The following is a 22,460-nucleotide window of genomic DNA, read 5'->3' as shown; positions in this document are numbered from 1 at the left end:
GAGCCCCAGTGTACCGTTCTGTAAGATGGAAGTCATCATGCCTATGTCACATGATGCTGAGAAGATCCACTTCAATATTTTTAAAGCATCCTGCACAGTGACCAGCGTATTATGATACTCAGTGGATGGTTTATGATATCATTATCTGCAGTTGCCAATGAGACACACCTAGTCCAGATATTGATCATAACAATTACTAAAGTTGTTCCTCCTCACTGTTTTTTTCAAGACTGAGTCTTGCTCTGTCACCCAGGCTGGAGTGCAGTGGCACGATCTCGGATCACTGCAATCTCTGTCTCCCTGGTTCAAGTGATTCTCCTGCTTCAGCCTCCCGAGTAGCTGGGATTACAGGCACATGCTACCACGCCCAGCTAATTTTTTTGTATTTTTAGTAGAGACGGGGTTTTGCCATGTTGGCCAGGCTGGTCTTGAACTCCTGACCTCAAATGATCCTCCTGCCTCGACCTCCCAAAGTGCTAGGGTTAAGATGTGAGCCACTGCACCCGGCCTCCTCCCCACTTTTTACCAAGATAACAAAAGGATTAATTGAAAAAAACCTAAGATATTTTTACGAAAGTTCTAGTGTTAACCTTCTGTTCTTTTTCACAAGGTTGGCTGGACTTTAAGCATTGTGTCCTGTGCAATAATCTCCGATCTTGCCTAGTTCAGAGTTCCCCTCATTCAAAATTCAGGCTCTGTTGATCTTTAGTATCTCATCCCCCTACTTATCTCAGGTGATTCTATGTTGGGGTGATGCATGCAACATATTTACTAATTACAGAGACTTCCAGTCCCTGTAGTTATAGTAGCTCATAGCTCTGTTTTAAGTAGTGTTACCTTCAATGACATTGAAATACTGGTTTGCCCTTAATGCTCTCTGCAAAATGTCTGTTTTTTGCCTCTTGATTCGGTTTTCTAGCTCTCTCCTTTTTTCTCTTTCTTGGGTCTGTTTGTGTCTCATCTGTTGCTCACATTCTCTTGAGGCTGAGATTTATATTCTGAGCATTTAGGTGAGAAAAATAACTTCTAACTCGGGTCAGAGTTGAAAAGGACCCCACCTGCACAAAAATTTAAAAATGAGCAAAATACATGTCTTTTGAGACACTATTAATTAGTCTTTGGCTGGCATAGCATAGAGTTTTATTAGTTAACTAATTCATACCTATCAACTAATAATTCCCCACTAATGGAATCATTCAGGAGCTCTGAACGGGTGCCCAGCACAGGTGGTAAGGCTGAGGTAACTGGCAGTCTGTCTTCTTTATGTACAGGTATGAGAGCATCTTCTTTTCCAAGTTACACATTCCCAGCCCATCTGACTCATTTAGAGGAAAAAAAACACTTTCACCTGCCAAAGTGATTAGAAAAAGATACAGCCTACAGAGAAGAGGGCTCTCGTGGGGAGGCATTCTCTTATTTGTCCAGATACGAGCCTGAGCTCCTGATTCTATAAGACACACAGTCTTTTAAAAATGTTATGCGACAGATGCAATGAACAGCTCATGGCCGGGCGGCTCACCCAGGGTCTTTGCCCCTGACCATCCGAAGATGAGAAAGCCCCAGTTCTACTGACCACCACACTTTCCCCACCTTGGAAGGAAAACAAGATGAGGCAGAGAGGAGCATCCAGCATCATGGTTGGAGTTGCACAATTCCATTTTGACTCCTACGAAAGTCCCAGACTCAGATGGCTGGGCACATGCAAGCTGTGGGCTTATGTATACAAGGGTTTGTGGGCATGGGTGTGTGTTGCAGATGAGAAATGTCCTAGTGCCATGCAGCTCTTGTGCAGGGAAACTTGAGCTCCAAGTGAGTGCTCCAGATTTCAGTAGTGACCCTTTTGATGACAGAATGAGGTGGCTCTCTGACCCTGTTTCTCCTCTCTGAAATGGGAATAATACCTACCAACGTCTTGCCTTCCAGGGATGCTGCGAAGGCTCCATGAGCTAATGAATGTGGAGTGCTTTAAAAATCAGTGGTGCCCACAAGTGGCATTGTTACCCCTGGCAGAAGCTTCTGCTTTCTTAATCCATTTGAGGAAAAACATCCAGCTTCTCTCTGATGCCATCTGCTCGGGAGGTGTTCAGCTGGAAAAGGATTATGTGGGTTTTAGTATATAAATGACGTGCAATTTGTTCTGTTTATAAAATAACTTATTCTCAATGTAAGGAATTCAGAAAATACTGAAAACATAAAAAAAGGAAACAAATTTCAACCATAATCCCATCATATAGAGGCAACTACTTTCAGTGCTTTTTGGGAGTTTGCTCACTTCGTTAGCTAGACAACTAGGTCAGTTAGAACCCCCTGACCTTATGGGAGAAGGCACTCCCTTGTTTTGGGATTCACCCGTTTGTGGTGCCCAGGTCCCCAGCCTGCTCTCGACTCTCTGACACTGGCTTGCTTTCCCAGGTATAGAGTAAAGCTTGAGTTGACTCCATGGCTTCTTCAAGGGCCCTGCTTTCAAGACTGAAGGATGACCACCTGCCCTTGGGAAATGTTACTAAATATCAGGACCTCAAGTTGGGCGGGACTGCCAGGAGGGAGAAGGTAGTGTCAGGGGAAAGGCACTGACATTTCAAACACAACTGGCTACTCTAGCCTCATGGCAATGGCTTTAGTAACTTCACATCTGATCCCTGGGATTGAACATCAGGACTATTAAATGCTAATTGAGTTGAAAAGCCTTCCCCAAATGCTCTAAAACTTTTAGGCAGTAAAGAGCTCCTGGCCACATCTGGAGCTGTGTGCTGGGAACCACTCGGCAACACGCTCTGCCCACCTCTGCTCCTGTTCATCTTCCCCTTCTTGACACAGCATGACTGCTATATACAAACAGGTGTTTTTCTTTTTAAGCAGAATGCCCATTTGCTGTGGCTGCTGAGTCAATGCTTTGGAGTGAGCTGTTTGCTCTCAAACGTGCAGGTGCCGCAGCCATGAAGCCTGGACACTCTAATGTGTGCCTGGAGGTCCTTCCACTGTGTTTTTTTCTCAGAGATGCTGATTAGGCAATACCGCAGTTTGAATGAACTTCACAGGAGTTTCCCCAGGATGGATGTGATTCTTTTCTTGTGCCCAGAAGAAAGATCCTCTGTGAAGCTCTCATTGACATCTTTGCCCCTCCCCACTCTCTGTTCTTTTTATTTTCTCTTGCTCCCCTGTCCCACTCCCAGGAGAAGATCTGAAAATTACATCCAAAAGTAAGATTATTGGGGAATTGTGTTTTGTATTTACTCTGAAAATAAACTGTCATTAAACAGGTGAGGAGGCAGAGAGCCAGGCATTAGTCAAGTATCTGCCTTGCTGCTGGAACCTGTGTCTTCCCATCTGAGTCCAGCACCTTCATCACCCTATCACATTGTGAGACAGAGGAAGGACCCCCACCCCCCAAGCCCCGCCTTAGGGACCTGTGGGGGCCCCCAAGCATGGAAATAAAGAAAAATCTTGAGTTCCTTCAAGGGAAATTCCAGGCACCCAGCTAGCCTCGAGAAGTAAATCAGCAACTTGATAAGCAATAAGGTAATAGTAGCCTAAGGCAGCAGCCAAGGACGTGGGAGGCAGGAGATGTTTGGTTCCTGTGGAAACTGAAGGTAACATCTTAGCATGTGTCCCTGGGTTGTTTTTCACAAACCGGGACCCCCTTCTCAATAGATCCGCTGACACACAGACCTCAGATAAGGAGAAACTAAGGACTGAGCTCTGACCGCTGTTCTGCGTTCTAAATTTCTTCCTAAGGGGCCTGGAGGAGGTCACACCCAGGAGCCAGAGCTAACATTGTTTTTCTGCTGATCCCAAATTTTTAGACAAAACTTTGATTCCTTAACCAATTGTGAACCAGAAAAGCTTTGCATCCACCTATGACCTGCCCCCGCTTCGAGGTCTGTTTTTGGGTCAAACCAATGTATAGCCTCCAAGTACTGACTTAGGACTTTACCTGTACCCTCTGCCTCCCTGCCTTTCAAAGCCCTTACCTGTAACCCATCTGAGAGCTCTAGTCTTAAGCATGAGCTGCCCGATCCTCCTTGCTTGGTGCCCCATAATAAATGCCTCGCTTTCTCTCCCTGCAGGCCCAGCATCAGTGTTTGGCTTTGCTGCACAAGGCCAGTGAGCCCCAGTTTGGTTCAATAACCATCAGTACCTCCTCTTCTCTAAAGGAGGCCCACACCATATTTTGAAAATAAGAGGCCAGGCATTGAGACCATCTCAGCTGAGAGAGCAGGAAGAGACCACGCTCCTGTTGCTCTCTCTGAAAGATGAGGAACTTGCAGGCTACACGTTGTTTCTTCTCGGCATATTGCAGGGGCTCCATTCCTGTAGCACCCCTGAAATGCCACCAGACATCTGCATCTGTGCTTCTTGATCATCACTGAGAAAATGAATGACACAATGCCCATGATGAATCGAGGGCTGATGTCATAAAGGGGACCTTGCCATATGGCGACAATATTTGTGGAGCTTTTTACCAGCTAGTATGTAAATGCTTTATATGTGTTCACTCACTTAACCCTTCCAATAACACTGTTAAGTTAGGACCTATTACAATGCCTATTTTACTGAATGGGAACAGAGGTGCAGAATGGTCAAGTGTAAAATCTTGTGATTTTAGTCCCTACACTAATATATATTATGTAATAGATAACTTATGATACATATTGGCTGGGCACGGTGGCTCATGCCTGTAATCTCAGCAGTTTGGGAGGTCGAGGTGGGTGGATTACTTGAGGTCAGGAGCTTGAGACCAGCCTGGCCAACATGGTGAAACCCCGTCTCTACTAAAAATACAAAAATTAGCTGGGTGTGGTGGTGGGCACCTGCAGTCCCAGCTACTCAGGAGGCTGAGGCAGGAGAATCGCTTGAACCTGGGAGACGGAGGTTGCAGTGAGCCAAGATCGTGCCACTGCACTCCAGCCTGGGCCACAGAGTGAGACTCTATCTCAAAAAATAAAAACAAACAACAAAAAAGATAACTTATGATACATACTATATGTAACGTTTCATATTATATTATTATATATATTATACATTTTATGTATTTCTTATAATCTTCACAAAAACCTTGTAAGGTAGCTATTATTACTCTTATTTTATGGATTAAAAAACAGAGAGTCTAACAGCCTGAGAAATGTATACAATGTCACTAAATCTACTAACAAATCATTGAATGGCAATTTGAAACTAAGTAACACCTTTTTTCCCCCACAAAAAATCTATACTTTGTTCATGCTCCACCAAGACATATTTTGGTCGTGACTTAACGTTACTCTCCCAAGCTGGTCACTAAAGCAGATGATAAGGTGCTGATGCTTTACCAGAAATCACCAAAAGGCAGCATCAGGCAGGAATCATATAAAAAGGTTGAGGAGCTGGGTAATGCATATTGGCTAAATAGTTCCCTGGAAAGCAGAACCCCCTTTCAGAGATCTCTCTGGCAAGCAATGCACCCGGGTCTACAAGAGAAGCTTGTCCTGAACCCCAGGTGCCTTTCAGAAAAGCAGGGCAGAGGACTCTTCTGCAAATCTCTGAAGTTAACAGCAAATGGAACGTTCTTTCCTGAGCACTGTCTTGTCTTTTAAAAAATCCTATGAGAGGAAAACACATTATACCTCCAGCTTAGCCATAAAGATTACCATATTTTGGTTAGGCATAGTTTGAACAAGAAAGAATACTGGCTTTTAGAAAACAGAAAATGGTCTAAATCGGGGTGTATATAAATACAAGCTTTGGGAACTAAAAAAGGAACACACAAATTGAATATGTTTGTATCATCAACTTGGCTTTAAGAGAAAGGTTGGTAAGGGAACCACTTTATTTAAATGAAGAGGAAGCTTCAAGCAATACTAAGCAGCTGGTAAACCCCAATTTGTGGGCTAATGTTGAAGTAAGTTAATAAAGTGACCTTAGGGAAAGATCAAAGTGATGTTTTATAGAATTCTGGAGCTAAAAGGGACCTTGGAGAACATCTGCTCCAAAGATCTCATTATAAAAGTGCAGGAACTGAGGCTGGAAGAGTAGGGGTGACCTCCCTATGCTCACAGAGATATAGTTGTTGTGCATAAAACCCATTAAATATTTTTTTATTTGTATAAGTTTAAGGGTTACCAATACATGGACATATTGACTAGCTGTGAAGTCTGGGCTTTCAGGGTAACTGTCACCCGAGTAATGCACATTGTACCTATTAGGTAACTTCCCATCTCCACGTCCCTCTCACCACCCTACCCTTTCTCATCTCCACTGTCTGTCATTCCACACTCTATGCCCATGTGTACACATCATTTAGCTACTTCTCATTAGTGAGAACATATGGTATTTGACTTTCTGTTTCTGAGCTGTTTTACTTAAGATAATGGCCTCCAGTTACATTCTTGCTACTGCAAAAGGCAACCAGTCAGAATGGCTATTACTAAAAAGACAAAAAATAACAGACGTTGGTGAGGAAGTGGAGAAAAGGGAATGCTTATACACTGTTGGTGGGAATGTAAATTAGCCCAACCTCCATTGAAAACAGTATGGAGATTTCTCAAGGAACTGAAAATAGAACTACCATTCAACCCAGCAATCCCACTACTGGGTATTGACCCAAAGGAAAAGAAGTCATTGTATCAAAGAGATACCTGCACTTCCAGGTTTATTGCAGCACTATTCACAACAGCAAAATCAGGGAATTGACCTAAGCGTTCATCAAAGGATGATTGGATAAAGGAAATGTAGTATGTATACACAGCAGAATACTATTCAGCCATAAAAATATTAAAATCATGTATTTTTCAGTAAATATTATTTTTTGAGTAGTTGTGTGGATGTGCGGATGAGAAAACAGAAAAGGTGGAGAACATTTGCTTTCCTAGTTTATTACCATTCCTCTTTAATACTATCTGACTTCAAAACCTTACTCTCTCCCTATGTTGAACACTCTTTTTTTGATTAGCTGTAAACAGTAAGGTCTCGTTAAAGAAAAGAATAAAGTCAAGGACTTTAAACGTTATTTTATTTATTTATTTATTTTTGAGACAGGGTCATCCAGGCTGGAGTGCAGTGGTGCGATCTTGGCTCATTGCAGCCTCCACCTCTCAGGCACAAGCAATTTTCCCACCTCAGCCTCCTGAGTAGCTGGGACCACAGGCATGCACCACCATACCCAACTAAATTTTATATTTTTTTTGTAGAGATGGGGATCTCACCATCTTGCCCAGGCTGCTCTCGAACTCCTGGACCCGAGAGATCCTCCTGCCTCAGCCTCCCAAAGTGTTGGGATTACAGGCATGAGCCACTGTGCCCAGTGTTTTGTTCTTTAAAACAATTTGTACAGATGATACAAAATCAGAAAGTTACAAAAGCTCTAGACTTAGGAAAGCATCTGGATCTCACCCTGGCTCCGACTGGGCAGCACCCCTTCCTGGTGGGACTCACCCACTGCTGATGAGCCTCGCGTGCCCTTCCAAGGTATTCCAGGCATGCACACGCACATTTGCAAATGCGCACTGCTCTTTCTTTTTCTGTTCTTACACAGCTGTTAACACTCTATTCATGGCATTCTTCATCTTGCTTTTATTATTTAGCAATGCACCTTAGGGACTGCTGACATATCAGGCTCTACTGAGTGGCTTCTTTTCTTCTTAAATGGCTGCATAGTCTTGCATTGTCTGGAAGTACTATAATTTATTTAATACATTTGGGTCATGTCCTCTTTTTTGCTATTTCAAACAATGCTGTGATAAATATCTTTGTACATACATCATTTCACACATGTGGGAATATAACTGTAATATAAATTCCTAGAAATGAAATCATGGGGACAAAGGGGACACGTCTTACATTTTTTCGATATTGCCAACTTTCTATACCACTAGCAAAATATGGAGGGCCTGTTTGCCCACACTACAGCCAACATACAGCATTATCAAGCTGTTTATCTTTTTAAATGTTTAGGCTAAGTGAAATTGTGATGGGTGAAAAAATCTGATTGTATTTTTTTAAAATCTGCATTTGGAGTTGAGTATTTTTTTATATGTTTAAGAGTTTTCACAGGAAAAAATATGCTGTTTCTTTTGCTCATTTACCTGCTGGTTACTGGTCTTTTCCCTTACTGATTTATAAGAAATCTTCATAAATCATAGAAATCAGCTGTTTATCTGCTCTATTAAGTGTAAATATTTTATTTTTATTTTTATTTTATTGTTATTATACTTTAAGTTTTAGGGTACATGTGCACAACGTGCAGGTTTGTTACATATGTATACGTGTGCCATGTTGGTGTGCTGCACCCATTAACTCGTCATTTAGCATTGGGTATATCTCCTAATGCTATCCCTCCCCCCTCCCCCCACCCCACAACAGTCCCCAATGTGTGATGTTCCCCTTCCTGTGTCCATGTGTTCTCATTGTTCAATTTCCACCTATGAGTGAGAACATGCAGTGTTTGGTTTTCTGTCCTTGAGATAGTTTGCTGAGAATGATGGTTTCCAGTTTCATCCATGTCCCTACAGAGGACATGAACTCATCATTTTTTATGGCTGCATATTATTCCATGGTGTATATGTGCCACATTTTCTTAATCCAGTCTATCGTTGTTGGACATTTAGGTTGGTTCCAAGTCTTTGCTATTGTGAATAGTGCTACTATAAACATACGTGTGCATGTGTCTTTATAGCAGCATGATTTATAATCCTTTGGGTATATACCCAGTAATGGGATGGCTGGGTCAAATGGTATTTCCAGTTCTAGATCCCTGAGGAATCGCCACAGTGACTTCCACAAATCTCCTTAAGCTGATAAGCAACTTCAGCAAAGTCTCAGGATACAAAATCAATGTACAAAAATTACAAGCTTTCTTATACACTAATAACAGACAAACAGAGAGCCAAATCATGAGCGAACTCCCATTCACAATTGCTTCAAAGAGAATAAAATACCTAGGAATCCAACTTACAAGGGATGTGAAGGACCTCTTCAAGGAGAACTACAAACCACTGCTCAATGAAATAAAAGAGGATACAAACAAATGGAAGAAAATTCCATGTTCATGGGTAGGAAGAATCAATATCGTGAAAATGGCCATACTGCCCCAGGTAATTTATAGATTCAACGCCATCCCCATCAAGCTACCAATGACTTTCTTCACAGAATTGGAAAAAGCTAAAGTTCATATGGAACCAAAGAAGAGCCCACATCGCCAAGTCAATCCTAAACAAAAAGAACAAAGCTGGAGGCATCACGCTACCTGACTTCAAACTATACTACAAGGCCACAGTAACGTGTAAATATTTTATCCCTTTTGTTACTTGTCTTCTGATCCCACACCCCATTAACTTTGCAGAAGCTTTTTTTATTGTTGTGATCAAATATGTGGACCTTTCTCTTTATTTGTGTTTGGATTTTGTGTCATACTTAGACACTTTAAAAACTATAATATGAAATCTTCTTATGGTATACTTTGAGTACTTTTAATAGTTCCATTATTGTATTTCAACTTTTAATATATCTAAACTTTATTTTATGTAAAATATGCACTAAAGAATATAGCTTTATTTTTGCAGATGTTTAAACAGCTGTTCCAATATTATTTATAAAACAATCCACGTTTACTCATTTGAAATGCTATCTTTATTACATGAATTTGCGTCTACTTCTGCCCTTTCTATTTGAAGCCATTAATTGGTCTGCTTAGTCAAGAAACACTACGTTATTTTAACTCCTATAGTTTACAGCGTATTTTAATAGTTGTTGGGGTTCTACTTAAAAAAAAAATTTCTCACTCTTCTTGCTTATTTGTTTATTATGAAAAATAAAATCAGTTTGTCACTTTGCCCCTCTTCCTCCCCAAACACTGTGGGTTACATTACTTTTAAGATGAATTTAGGGATAATTGACATCTTTATGATGCTGTATATTTCTCTTAAAGAACATGGCACTCATTTTATTCATTAAATTGTTCTTTTATGTCTGTCAATTGCATTTTGAAGTTTTAATTACATAGATGTTACACATTTTTAATATATTTTCTAGGTATTTTACTTTATTGTTACTATACTTTCATTATATCTCCCAAACAATTTCTATTTTTGTTTATATAAAAAGTATTTAGTTTGATATATTAATTACATACCCAGTCATCTTTATCAATTTTCTTATTTGTACTCTTTGTAACTATTCTCTTATGCTTTCCAAGTATACAATAATATTATGTGCAGATAATAATAGTTGTACTTCTTTTCTCCCCAAATCCATACCTCGTTTTTCTTTCATATAATTATATAGGCTGGTGTCTCCAGAACAATGTTAAGTAAAAACGGTTGCAATAGATATACCTATTTTGTTTCTGATGTGAATGAGAATAGTTGCTATATTTCTACATTTATCTGGCTTTTGTGGTGATCTCTATACATGGATATACACAAATATACATATGTGAGTTCTACATTTTTTATTAAGTAAACTTTTATTCCTATATCATTAAAAATTTTTATCAAGAAGAATTGCTGGTTGGTGGTTGGAGAAATGTTGGTCAACGTATACAAAATTTCAGTTAGGAGGAAGAAGTTCAAGACATCTATTGTACAACGTGGTGACTACAGTTAATAACGATGTATTGAATACTTGAAAATCACTAGGAGAGTAGGTAAGTAAGTGTTCTCATGACAAAAAAAAATGCTTGCATGAGGGAACACATATGCTGATTAGTTCAATTTAGCCATTCCACAATGTATGCATATTTTAAAACATCATATATTTGAGGTTATTTCCATTTTATTTTCTCTTATGTTGAATAATTGTGCTTCTCTCTTTTACTTGATTGGGTGAGTTAGCAATTTATTAATTTCAGTGTCTGCTTTAGTCAAAGCGTCATAATTTAGTAATTAATTCTTCCAGTTTTAGTTTCCAAATTTATTAATTTCTGGTATTATTTTAATTAAACACTAATTTACTCTAGGCGTATTTTGTTGTCTCTAATTTGTGGTATATTTTTTTTATTTTATTTTGATTATTAATAAAAGTTTTCAAGGCATTCTTGTTTATTAATGCATTCTTAAGGAGTTTTCTTCAAAACACTAGTTGTATTAAATAGTTTATATTACATAGTATTTTAAAAACTATTGATGCTAAACTGACACATGTCCCTATAATGCTCAAGTCAGTATCCAGATCTTAAAGATTCTTGAGTAGAAAAGTAATTTATAAACTCATTTGAAAGAATTTTCTACTCTAATATTTGGGAGAATAAAATCAGGTCAGCTTAACATGAGTTCGATAAAAGAACTGAGTTGTATTTATTGTTTAATGTCCCTCATACATCGTTTCTGAATGGTCTCTTTTGAATTAATGTTCATGTTTAAAAGGATTGATAATTTTTTCACTAAGTAATACCTAACAAATAAAAAATCACTATCATCTTTGGCCTCCAAAAGTCCTTTCAAGTAACAGTCTTAAGAGGAATTATTTTAAAATTCATAAAGAAGAAACTATAATATACTTCGTAGCAATGCACTTCAGTGAAGGAAAGTTCACCTGAAAAGCAGTGAATGGTTTGGCACTCTTTGATATATAAATTAACAGGAAGTAATGCATTACTCTCATGTAACATTATTCAAATTCAAAATACATTTATTGAGAATTATGGTATGTCTAGCACTGTGTTGATGAATTTAGCTACATTATCTAATGTAGTAACCCTCCTTAATAGTGTTGTAAGATAGGTGCTGATTACCTTTTAAAGTCATGGAAGCTGAAGCTTAGAGAAGCTCTGGGTAGAAAAGGACATAGGTGAGAATTAACGCCAGATCTGCTGACTCCTGATCCAGCACTTGCCAGATGAAAAAGAATGAGCCAAATATCGGTACACTAGTCTTTTCTTCCATCCTGCTATGCTACGAAAACGGCAATTATGTTAGAAGTGCCATTCTTCCTTGAAGCATTTATTGAGCACCACTTTCTATAAGACTCTCCTCCAGAGATCTCCCAGTGGAAGAGATCTCTCTGCCTTCAGAGTGTGTCTGTTCATGCGACAAGGGGGAACAGGCTGTAGGACTTGGAATGACAGAGCATGCCACGAACAGGAGGAGGAATTTAAGGAGAAGTGTGCAGACCGGGATTCTGGAGGGGGCTCTAAAGACTGAAGATGCAGTTGGAGGCTCTGAAAGGCAGGAATATAGCAGGCAGGAGGGGAGGTTGCCAATAGTGCAGGATACCATCTATTGCAACCTACAGTCAGGCTTATGTCCCACGCTTTGTTTTTAATGTTCAAACGTTGAAAATTAGTGAACTTGGGCCGGCGCGGTGGCTCACGCCTGTAATCCCAGCACTTTGAGAGGCCGAGGCGGGCGGATCACAAGTTCAGGAGTTTGAGACCGTCCTGACGAACATGGTGAAGCCCCGACTCTACTAAAAATACAAAAAAAAAAAAAAAAAAAAAAAAAAAAAAAAAAAAAAAATTAGCCGGGCGTGGCGGCGGGCGCCTGTAGTCCCACTCGGGTGGCTGAGGCAGGAGAATGGTGTGAACCCAGGAGGCAGAGCTTGCAGTGAGCCGAGATCGCGCCACTGCACTCCAACCTGGGTGACAGAGCGAGACTCCCATCTCAAAAAAAATAAAGAAAATTAGTGAACTTAATGGCAACAACAGTGACAAGAAAAAGGAGAGGCAAAATAAAAGGAAAGAAAAGACAGTTTACGGAAACCAAGAACAATCACAATTTGGAAGGTAAAAGATGTTGGAATCTCATCCTTTCCATTTTTTCATCTTCATGGAGAATTAGATATATATATATATATTTTTTGAGATGGAGTTTCGCTCTTGTTGCCCAGGCTGGAGTGCAATGGCACAATCTCTGCTCACTGCAACCTCCGCCTCCCAGGTTCAAGCAATTCTCCTGCCTCAGTCTCCCAAGTAGCTGGGATTACAAGCATGTGCCACCACGCCCGGCTAATTTTGTATTTTTAGTAGAGATAGGGTTTCTCCATGTTGGCTAGGCTGGTCTCGAACTCCTGGCCTCAGGTGATCTGCCCACCTCAGCCTCCCAAAGTGCTGGGATTACAGGCATGAGCCACCGTGCCTGGCCTAGACTCAAACTATTTTAATGAGGTGAGGGAACACTCTCATGGACTAAATTGTATCCCTCCCCTACCCATATTTATGTTGGAAGCCCTAACTCGCCTGCCCATGTGACTGTATTTGGAAATAGGGCCTTTATGGAAGTGGTTAAGGTTCAATGAAGCCATAAGGATAGGGCCCACCCTGATTCCACAGGATTAGTGTCCTAATATGAAGAAACACCAACTAATCAACGGGATTAGTGCCCTCATAAGAAAAGACACCAAAGAGCTTCCTCTCTCCCCTCCATGTGAGGACACAGCCAGAAAACTGTCATGTATGAGCTGGGAAAAGAGCCCTCACCAGAGCCTGACCCTGAGAGACCTTGATCTAGGACTTTCAGCCTCCAGAGCTGTGCAAAAATAAGTTTCCTTTGTTTAAGCCACTCAGTCTGCACTTGGTCTGTGGTATTTTGTAACGGTAGTTTCAGACGATGAATGCAAGCACACTCATATATCTCAGAACTCTTCTCTAAAACTAGAACTCTTCACTAATCTCTCATAAACACCAGTGGCCTTAGCAGTGATCAGAAATAAACAAGCAGCGATGAGGTGAAGTGCATCTCCCAGAGCAACTCAAGTTAAAACATTAAGCAGGTCTTCTGTTAATGACATATATCCCACCATCCTGAGGTAGTTGCAGGCTAGGTTAGAGACCCCTCAACATTTGGTGGAGATGTTTGAGGAGATAAGTTGGAAAAGTTGAGGGTAGCTTTGTGTAGAGTTGCTTGTGTGTATAGAAACTTACAAAGATGTGATGTTTAGGAGACATTCCTAGTCTTTAAATGTGACGTCAAGAAAGAAAATCCTTCCTGGGAACATACTTGGAAATGAAAGGTCATGCTACATGGGCCAAGGTTTAAGTCAATGATACAATTCATTCATTCATTCATTCATTCTTCAATAAATATTAATATTTATGGAGCCCTAGTGTGCACCAGCCCCTGTGCTCTGGTCACATCAAGAAGCTGCTTGCTTAGATCCTCCCACTTACATCCTCATCCCTTTTTTTTTTTTTTTTTTTTTTTTTTGAGACTGCATGCCACTCTATTGCCCAGGCTGGAGTGCAGTGGCACAATCTTGGCTCACTGCAACTTTCCTCTCCCAGGTTCAAATGATTCTCCTGCCTCAGCCTCCCAAGTAGCTGGGATTATAGGTGCCCACCACCATGCCCGGCTAATTTTTGTATTTTTAGTAGACACAGGATTTCACCATGTTGGTCAGGCTGGTCTCAAACTCCTGACCTCAGGTAATCTGTCTGCGTTGGTCTCCCAAAGTGCTGGGATTACAGGCATGAGCCACCAGGCCTAGCCCCTCATACCTCTTGAAAAACACTTTTTGCTGATCTTCTTGGGACTCAGAATGTTCTATTGGCCAGGGCTCTTTGACGAACTTTTGTTTATCTACCACTCAAGACCTTCAGCGTCAGGATGAGGAGTCCAGACATATTTTCCAAGCCCAGTCTCCAGGAAGATCTGTGATTACTTCATAACCTCAGAAAATATTTTCTTAACCAGTCAGGATGGTGAATTCCAGCTAGGACTTCCTGTGAAACTCACTATAAGCTTTATTAAAACTTCCACTCATGAATCCACATTTGTGCTCTTATTCCTGCAGACCAGGCCATTCCACTGTGCCCACTACAAGGGCAGAAGAACCATATTTCCTTGCACAAATGCCACCCTCAGTGGCACCAAGGAGGAAGAATCATGAAGAGAACAATGGTTCCTAGACCCTGTAAATCACAGAAGCCTAGCAGTGCCTCGGAAGTTGGAAAAAAGATTCAAGGCCAGCCCTATGCACAGCAGTGGCTCTAAATATGTTGGCAGCTCCGTCCTTTTCCAGCCCTTCAGTATCTTGGGCTGTGGAGACTTTTTTAAGGAGCTTGTGTCAATTTCAAAGCTTTCCTCTGGAAGTCTAAGCCCTTCTTAACAGTTCTTTAATAGCTAAAAGGCAGAGTTGGATTCTGAAACTCCGTCACTCAGACATTTTGTAAAACTGATGTTAAGAAGATTTAAGTCGAAATGTTGGCACCATCATTCTTTTCTTTCTCATCTGTCACTTTCTTGATCCTTGGCCCCCCTCAGACAACCCTCCCTGATTAGAAATGGGAGTAATTTTAATGAATTTCCGCACTAAGGAGTCATTTGCTGAGGTTACCTGAGAATAATCCCCCACAACCCAACTCCTGAGAAAAATCAGTAATGTGTTCTGTAGTCATTATGCTATGACTGTATGTCATACTGGTCTCATAAATAACTTTTAGCCTAAAATCTTTAAAAAAAATTAAGTATTTGCTGTTCTGTTTTTTCCCCCCTAGGAAATCTAGGTGAAGAGGTGGAGTTGCATTCCCTCCAGTAAGACTAGAGATGAGATTTTCATGTCCCCTTTCTTCTCACTGGCTCAAAAATCAGCATAGGCAGTTGGTCATAATTGGGCATTCCCTACTTTTTACACGTGGGAAGAGACCTTGTTTAAAACAGCCCCTCCTCCTCCTTTTTATAATGATAAAGTGAAGTAAAAAAAAAAAGTGTTTCTGGCTCAGACCTATAACCCCAGCACTTTGGGAGACCAAGGTGTGCAGATCCCCTGAGCCCAAGAGTTCAAGTCTACCCTGGTCAACATAGCGAGAGCCCATCTCTACACAAAATTTTAAAAAATAGCCACGTGGTGGCCTGCACCTATAGTCCAAGCTACTTGGGAGCTAATGAGATGGGAGGATTGCTTGAGCTGAGAGGTCCAGCCTGGGCAACACAGTGAGACCTCATTTCTTATAAACTAGCTGTTAAAATAGAAGCAACTCTCATTAAGAAGAAGAAAAGAGGTTTTGTTTTTTTGTTTGGTGGAGAGAGGGAAATGGGGAGAACCTATCAGAATCTTATCAGCTCCTGTTTGAGAAAGGTTGTTCAAAACCTTTGGCAAAGACATAGAATAAAAGGCTCAGCACTCTACCAGCAAACCAAGAGGGGCAATGGTGGGGAGAAACCACTGGAAGCTGCAGTTCTGGGAGCTGTTACAGAGGAAACTGCCCAGTCTTCCTGTCTTCTGGGGGAATAGCTTGGAAGAGATGGTTCAGATGCTGGGGAGTGCTTCTAAGCAGATCTGAATGGGAGGAATAAAAGTGTTTTTCTCTAAGTCTAAACCAAACTAAACATTAAGGTAACCAAAGCCCGTGACTGGGATGTGTAGTTAATTTCCACTTCACAACATTTTGTATTTTTTTTAAATTTTATTTTAAGTTCTGGGATACATGTGCAGAATGTGCAGGTTTGTTACATAGGTACACATGTGCCATGGTGGTTTGCTGCACCTATCAACCTGTCATCTAGGTTTTAAGCCCTTCATGCATTAGGTATTTGTCCTAAGCATTTTGTATTTTTTAAACTTTGAAGTAAATAGATGATTAAGGTAGTTTCTATTGTAGCTACCTTCTATTAAAGGCAACTATTGTATAGTAAACTCTTGTAGAAAGAGTTATTCTTGAGATCTGTCTTTTCTAAACGTGTGATGCTGTCTTGAAGTGACTATACATTAGAATAATCTCATTTTTCCTTAATAATTTTGGGTATCACCATAATATCAATTATTTACCCCAGTCACCTTATAATGTAACCAGTTGGCTGTGCTGCAGTGATTGGAAAGAGGTACAGCTCATCACTGGTCAGAGAAGACTTCTAGTATGAGCCCGTCCTGAACATGAGGAGTACAGAGGAGTCTTCAAAAATGTTGGTTTGCTTTTTCCATCAATCACCTTTCCATCTTAACAGTGACCAACTCGTTCCATCTTAACAGTAACCACTTCTGTTGAGCAACCAGGAGTTCCTTCCCTTTCTTGCCTTCCACTTCAATTCATTTCTCACCTCCCTTCAGTTTTTCTACCCCAACCTCACCCACCCCCAGGACTCCTCGTTTATTTCAAAGAGGGCAAATATACCTGCCCTGCAACACTGAGATAGAAAGTGCTTCCTCCAAATACAGCTTCACGGCAGACCAGTGTCTCCTTGCTTGTGTTTGTCATTAATACTTTTCCTGGGTAATGTACATGCAGTCTTTGCTAAAGCACAACTGCCCAGGCCTTACTTACCAAGGCTTCTTCTGTGCTGGAGAAAGAGTAAGGGAATAGAGAAGAGGGAAAATGAGGTCCTGCCACCATCTCAATGCTTTTGGTGCTTCGCTTTCAATGGATGCTGAGTGGGACTTGTGTGTCCCAAAGATGGGATACTTCACTCTCTCCTGAGTGCTTTGAACATTCCTGAGCGACCTTTGGGCTAGACGTTACCTGAGCATTCTTCCTTTTGTTAAAGTGGTCAGTTTCCCCCAGCTGTGAATAGAGCCGATCTGCCCACTTTCTCATCAACTCTCCAGTGCTGGGATTTCTATACGTGTTTGTCTAGGAGAATTCTAACTGCTGTGGGCATCATTGTGGATTGCAGGGGTGGGGGGTGGGGGTGGTTCCTATGGAAACAATAATGAAAATACAAACAAGAATGTGATTCATTTTAAATTCTGTGGTGCAGTGTACAATTGAAAGGGCTGGGCAGACAGGAGTAGTGAGGGAAGGGGAGATGTGGGCTGGGCCTTCAAGGATGACTGCAATCTCACACGAGAAGGCAAGGTGGGAGGGAGAAACTGAGGCAGCCATGAGAAGGTCAGGAGGTCAGAATGTGCAGATTCATGGGAAGGCCGTGATTAAATTGGGGTATGTGAAGATGAGAGTAGAATAAGGTTAGGCAGATGGGATGGAGACAGATCTCACCCATCTCCGGAAGCCAGGCTGAGGGCAAACTAGGGGCGTTAGGCTTGGGATGCTTAAACCCCAGCCTCCTTCAATACGGAGTGTGTTTCTGGAAAGTCAGTGCTACACAAATATTTGGGGCAAATCTATTGATTAATTGACTGATTGAGACAGAGTCTCACTCTGTTGCCCAGGCTGGAGTGCAGTGGTGGAGTCTCGGCTGGTCAATTCAGGTCTGGGTACTAACTGAGTCAAAATATAGCAAAATGGAATGAAGGGGACCACAGACCAATCAAAGCAGGCAGCAGCAAAGAATGTGCGCAGCGTGTCCACATAGGTGTGTGCCTGCACGCACATTTGCATAAGGAAGGGGCTGGAAGGGTCTGCGCCATGGAAACAAGAAATTTTTTTTTTTTTGGTTGGAGTCTTGCTCTGTCACCCAGGCTGTAGTGCAATGGAGTGATCTCGTCTCACTGCAACCTCCGGCTCCTGGGTTCAAGGGATTCTCCTGCCTCAGCCTCCTGAGTAGCTGGGACTACAGGTGTGTGCCATGACGCCAGGCTAATTTTTATATTTTTTGTAGAGACGGGATTTCACCATGTCGGCCAGGCTGGTCCCTCGGCCTCCCAAAGTGCTGGGATTACAGGTGTGAGCCACTGCACCGAGCCCAAATCATTTCTTTAACTCATATATCAAAGTTGATACATTTTGGAGTAGCATAGAAAGTCCACATGATTTGAATAATAAAGCACGCACATTTGAAGAAATTCTGGCTTGTGGCAGATCACTTGGATGACACCTTCACATTCGCAGGTCCTCTCTTCCAGAGCAGCATAAATCAGTGGAACAGTTTGAGAATTTCCTTAGGCAACAATTTCCCGCAGCTGTGCCCCTATGTCCAGAGCAGCTTTCCTGCCCCTCTGAGTATCTTCAGGTCCCACCCCAAGAGCGGATGTAACATCTGGTCTAGGACAGCCAAGTGGCTATGCATCACAAGAATATTGACCCATGCCAAGACATTCCTGCTATTGTCACTAGGCTTAACATCAAGGGCAGGACATCTGCGTCTTCTTTTGTAGGTTTATTTGCCATCATTCTCTCAACAGCCTTAGAAACAACGATCACTCTGCTTTATAAATGAGGAAATGGTGTGTGGCAGGTGTTGTAAACACATGTTCAATGGGTTCTTTCAAGAAAGCAGCTATGTTAGAACGTGGGTCCTGGCTGGCAGGGGTCCAACAGCTGTCTCCATGTGTGCAGACCTTTATTCTAGAAGGGTGCTTCACACTACACGTGGCCTGCCAGCCTCACAGAAGGCAAGCTGACCTTCTTAATTCAGCTCCCCTACCCCTGTCAATTGTTGCATCGCTGGACAATATTTCATGACATCTTTTAGCTGCATATTTCTTATGAAGAATTTAACTGAAGCGAAACAGAATTTAGGTGGGCAATCTAGCTTTGCAAGTCTTTCTCTACCTCTCCATCTGTCTCTGTCTCTGTCTTCCTCTTTCTCTTTTTCAGATTATTTACAACTCTGGCTCACTAATAAATATGATTGTGATTTAAAGAAACAAAATCACCTGCTTTATTCATCAGGGTATGTTAAATAATAAAATATCCTTACTGTTTTTAAACCTCATGAAGCCTGTATATTCTAATACCAACTTTCTAAAGACTCATTAATAATTAATGAAATCATTAAGAATGGTTCATGTTGACTGACACCCTCCTGGCAGCCACAGTCTCCTCTTATGCTTTGTCAAAATGTCACTGGCTCCACAGGTTTGATTTTCATGGTGGGAGTAGGGGTGTGGGTGGAGGGGGAGGGAGTTTGATTTCACAACAGCTATCAGCTAGAACAGAAAGCTATGAAAATGTTCTTCCAAGTTTCTCTACTTAGGAGACTGTGCTGGGAGAAGTTTTCTGAACAACCTTTCATTCTTCCAATGCTAGGTTCAAGAAATCCTGCTAATATTATGTTTTCATTGAAATGGTATTGTAGGGCTGAAGTCAATAAGCAAAGATGTAGTGTTGAAAGTCACCCTCTTTTTTTTCTTGTTTTCACACATTTTCCTCTTTCTTGGCATTGCCTAGATTTATTCTCCTCTTCTCCCTTTTAGAAACAGAATTTGGCATAAATAAATGATAACTGAGAAAATGGCATACACGGACAAGTAAATGCAAGATTTCTCCAGCCTCCCACACTAGGTCATGGTAATTTGTTGTAGCAAGTGGTTACCCACAAGAATGATGGAGGTTCTGGCGGCTGCTATCTAATTTGTGTTTTAATAAAGAAACCCACATTCTTTCCCTAATTACTCAAAATGGAACAGGAACCCCCAAAAGCCTTTCTGACCATTAATGTCCTGAAACTGTTAAATCAAAATGGACTGCTTTGCCGAGTATGGCCCACAAAATGGAATTTGGTACATTTCATACCCCAGTGAATTTAAATTGTATGGAGCTGATATTTAATACTAATGCAAGTACCAGTGGAATCTGCATATTTAATATTCATTCTCTAACTCTCAGAATTAAGCGGTTGATCTATGGGACACAAAGGGAGCATCCTTCTCTCAAAGAGAATATTTTATGACCAGGCAGTTTAAAAGACACTGACATAAACAACTGTTTGCGGCTTGCTCTCTTTCTTTCTCTCTCTCTCATCTTCAAAAGGCAAAAAGTACATGTAAGGACATGCTGTTTTAGACAAAGCATTTTAGAAAATCACTTGAAATGTTTTCCTTTTCCTTCAGGGACAACTAAACCTTTGATAGATACTCAAGAGAGTTCTTATAATTTAGTTTATTTCTCTTATTTTCTTAAGGGGGGCGGAAAAAGAGATAGTATGAAGGCACAAAGCTGAAGCCTACTTTCACTCAAAAGTAAAAATCATACTGCTTAAATAATAAAAGTGTTATTTATGGTTTTTACACCATGACTGAACACACCAGATTTTCTAGGACAGTGTCAATTTCAAATGTATAGCTAAGTTTAGTTTCATTATTGTGCCTTTGTGTGATTTCACCTAGACAAAAGAATGAAATAGAAAACAAATATTTTGCTACATCCCTTGCCCTAGTTTTGAATTCCTAATATACGGTCACTGTCTTCTACTCATGCTGATATTTGGAAAGCCATTATGGAAAGGACTTCATTTTTTGAGGTCATGCCTTACAAGTAAAATGTGCATCCCACATCCTTTCATTTCCTTCAAATGCTTGAGGGAGGAGGAAGGTACTGGGTGAAGACCTGCCTCATTTTCCAGAGAGAACACAGAGAGCTTCGAGTGACTCTGGAGCTGCCGCATTTCATAGGCATTTCACAGAGGTTAGTCCTGAATTTTTAGCTCTTGGACTCCAGAGTGGGCCCCCTCCACACTCTGCTCTGCTGGAAGAGTAATTGCAGTGGAATGAGGATCGCATGAGGCTTAGGGCTGTGCACCCTGGATGCTTTGAATTGGGTTTTAGTAGTCAGCCCACTTATTGAGTGCTAGGTGCTATCTGTGGAGTGATAAAAATATGCATGATACCATCTCTGTCTTTACAGGGCTTGAAATGTATTTAGGGAAGCCAGGCATGTATGCGTGAAATAGAAAGTCACCATACAAGGCAGTGGGGCACCTGCCATTTGCTGCAGAGGACACAGCTGAAGATCAGGACTACAGTCGTTCAAGGCCCCAGGGGAGGCCAGGGCAGGACTGGGACCATAGCCTCACCAAAGTCATGGAGATCCTAGGATAAGAAGGCTGAAGGGTTAGTTTCTGGATCATCTGAAATTTGATATTTTAAAAGCTTTCTTTAAAAGACGCTTTTATAATTCTCTCTTAAAAAATTCAGCCCATTTTATCCTTTGCCATTTTTGAATTGGGTTATAGGTCTTTTACTTATTGATTTATGAAAGCTCTTTCATTTTAGAAACATTAATAATAAATATTTTACCTAGTTAAGAAAATTTAGCTGCCAAGTGATGTCTTTTCCATATGGCGACAAATACATTAAGGAGAGGGGAAGGTCAAAATTTGTGCTTTATGATTTCTTCTTAATTTTAAAAAATTTTTAATTTTATGGGTACATAGAAGGTGTATATATTTATGGGGTACATGAGATATTTTGATACAGGCATGCAATGTGTAAAAATCACATTAGGGTAAATGGGGTATCTGGCACCTCAAGCATTTAACATTTCCTTTTCTTACAAACAATCCAATTGTACTCTTTCAGTTATTTTAAAATGTACAATATGTTTTGCTGACTGTAATAACCCTGTTGTGCTGTCAAATACCAGATCTTATTCATTCTATCTAACTCTATTTTTGTACCTAGTAACCATTCCACCCCCGCCCCTTCCTAGCCTCTGGTAACCATCATTCTATTCTCTCTGTCCATGAGTTCAATTGTTTTAATTTTTAGCTCTCACAAATGAATGAAAACATGTGAAGTTTGTCTTTCCATGCCTGTTTTATTTCATTTAACAGAATTTCCTCCAGTTCCATCCATGGTGTTGTAAATGATAGGATCTCATTCTTTTTTATGGCTGAATAGTACTCCATTGTGCATATGTACCACATTTTCTTCATCTAATTTATCTGTTAATGGACACTTACATTGCTTCCAGATCTTGTCTATTGTGAATAGAGCTG

Source organism: Pan paniscus, chromosome 7, assembly GCF_029289425.2.
Source record: "Pan paniscus chromosome 7, NHGRI_mPanPan1-v2.0_pri, whole genome shotgun sequence".
In the NCBI taxonomy this organism is placed as follows: domain Eukaryota; kingdom Metazoa; phylum Chordata; class Mammalia; order Primates; family Hominidae; genus Pan; species Pan paniscus.
The sequence above is the reverse complement of the archived record's forward strand: the minus strand, read 5'-3'. Positions refer to the sequence as shown.